Below are 3,020 nucleotides of genomic sequence, written 5' to 3'. Positions count from 1 at the left end.
TTCAAATCCACTGATCAAGGGAAGAGAGTTTATCTCCTTTAGTACTTACAGTTTCATGAGAAAGACACTACCCTTTAGCAAGCAGGTCACAAAGCCAAACTATTCCAGGATGAAAAGCATCTCTCAATGTTTCTTTGGTTTCCTACAAAGCCCACATCTTTGCCTAATAACGATACATTCTTTTTCCTGTTAAATCCCATCTGCATTATATTTTTTCATTACACCTTGCCCTATTGTAACTCAATTATCTCCTTTTTAAAATTTTGTTTTAAAGCATGTATATTTCTGGTAAGATATGCAGGTTAGTTTTGGATCTTATTCTCAGGGGAGGTCTAGCTGCAATAAGAAATGGGCTGTGCCTAGGAACAGAGTTATCTGGTGGCACTAGGCAGTAGTCCATCACTGTGACCTTTATTTTAAGGATTGTGAACAGCTCTTGAACAGACATGTTGGTTTGATTCATGCGACTGGGTGAGACATTTTGAATGGGCTCAGGGTGAGTACAATTCCTTTTGAAAACAAGACATCAGGATAAATATACCTCTGCAGTTATTAGGGTAGTACTGGTAGTTAAAAATCCTAGCAAAGTCTTAAAAGTCTTCTTTCAAGGTTTTTGCCCATTTATACAAGTCTCATGTCTTTCAAGGATGCCATCTTATTTTAGCAAGCTGAGAGATTTTATATTTTAAGGTCAGGATCAGTCTGGAATCTATCTTTGCTTATAATCACACCTTTTTTATTTTGGTAGCTGCTGAAGTTTAAAAAAAGAGCATTACCATTTTATTCCACGGGTAAGACTGAATCCTAGGAAAATATGAAATGCTACACTGACAGCCCAGATATAGGCAAAATTTCCTTTTTTATGTAAAAAGGGATTTTTTTTTCTTTTTCATGGAAGTAATGTTACAAATGAAACCAATTTAATAACTGCACTACCTTATGAAACAGAAGGCACATTATTCTTCAGTTTGTTTCTCTGAACAAAACATCAAACCATAGTCTGCTCTGAGTTTGCTATTATTTTGTCCATTTTCAATTTAGCAGTTAGAGCTGCCTGAATATTGGGAGTGCTAGATGGACTCTGCTTATAAAACCCTTAACTACTCCTTCTGTACAAATTCCAATGTGCTTTAATTGTCTTCAGTTGTCCTCACTGAACAGCCTACATCACCTGTAACAGCCAGTCGTTCTGACATCTAAAACCTGAGACAAATTAGTTTATCTCAACATTTGAACTTATTTTGTTATGATCACTTTTAATTCTGAATCTTTTATTTCCTGGCATTTTGAAAAGTTGATGTCAGATATGCTTATTTCTATTTGAGTGTCTAGTTGAATTCAATCCTGATTAGAACTCCCACGTGTAACAATATTAATAGTATGTATGCTGCTAAAGGACAAAAAAACCCCTAAATACTTAAAATAGCAGTGGCTTTTCAGCTCATGGTGAGGTCTATCCTGCAGAGATTGAAGAGCAGGATTCAGCTCTAGATGAAAATATCTGCACTTAAGTGTCTGTAAATAGGTATCTACATGTGTACAAAGTGCTTAAGCAACCATTACTGTCAGTGGAAATAAGGGTGGCATGCAGATGCCTAAATGTGTCTGGTGCCTTTTTATGGCTCTTAGAGTATCAATCTCAATTCCATTTGCTCCTCTGTGAAGGCACTGAGCTTCTTTATATTTTCTTATATCTGCAAAGCCAGGCCATACCCTGAGTACCTTGGAGCATCCTGAAAGGCACCAGATTCCAATGTGTAAGCAATGGCACCCTGCATATGTGGCACATAAATCACAACTGGGATGGGCACACATAGCAAGGGCAGGATAGAGGGAGGAGGAGCTGGCAGAAAACCCTGAAGGCATTGATTATTTCTGTGAGAGATATGTATGTGAAGGCTCATCCATAAAACCAAGCCAGCAAACCTCCCCTGATATCGATAGTCTTGTCTCTGCTGGAAGAGCTTCATCAGCACAGAAGTACCCACACAGATGTGGCCCTCTTCACTTGGGGAGCATACTGGTGCTAACAAAGCTGGGAGGAGAGGAGGACACACTTCACCCTCAGGCACTGCTTGCACCCAGGTTTTGTCTAGAGGGGCTTCAAAAGGCACCAGGCATGGCTGAAATCACTTCATTTCCTCATGCTGCCATCACACACGTGTTGACCCCAATGTGCAGGGCTGCATGCAACTCCTGCAGTGTCCTGCACAGGGGCTGGGACAAGAAACTTGAGGTAATTGGAGTCTTTCACCATCTTCAGGCATAAATACCAGGGGCACTAAAGGGCCTTTGGGCCATAAAGTGCTGAGCAGCCCTTAGTTTTCCCAGACTTTTTCCCACAGCTAAGTGGCTTCAAGAGGCTCCTAGAGCTTCACAGCACTGAAAAATATGGAGGGAAGGATGAAACTGGTGAGATGTTTGTTGTGGTGCTGATGGAACAAGAGTGTAGTCAGCCTCATGCAGGCTCTTTGGGAAGTGGGTCAGCAGCAAATCCTTTGCTTATTCATAAGGTTAATTATTTAGCTGTCTGAAGTCAGCTTCTTCAACATTGAGTCTCAGAAGATGTATGTCAGATATGTTGTTGCTGCTCACTTCGCATAAGGCAGAAACAAAGCTCATGGCTCCAGACACAGCAAAGTACTTCCATGACGCTTCAAGGCGCCTCTCTGGAACAGCAGCAGAAAAGACTCCCACAGCTCCCTAAATACTACACTTGGTCCAGCAACAGAGAAGAGAGTCAAACACAGAGCTTTCAACTGAGTGGTCTTAGTGTTAATAATTAAATACCATTTTAAAAACATCAGTGAATCTTGTGTAATCTTGACATTCTTAGATACTAGCAGGAAGAACAGTGGTTCATTAGTCAGACAGAGATTTGGATAATCACAATTGAATTTTTAGCTAGATGTTCCTTTTAAAACTTGATTTTTACTTTGACAAGGAGTAGTATTAATTGTGTGTGGTGCCTGTACAGAGACTATGAGCTGGACGATCATCTTTGTTGTATTCAGGATTTT

Source organism: Agelaius phoeniceus, chromosome 5 (assembly GCF_051311805.1).
Source record: "Agelaius phoeniceus isolate bAgePho1 chromosome 5, bAgePho1.hap1, whole genome shotgun sequence".
Taxonomy (NCBI): domain Eukaryota; kingdom Metazoa; phylum Chordata; class Aves; order Passeriformes; family Icteridae; genus Agelaius; species Agelaius phoeniceus.
This window is presented reverse-complemented; position numbering follows the sequence as displayed.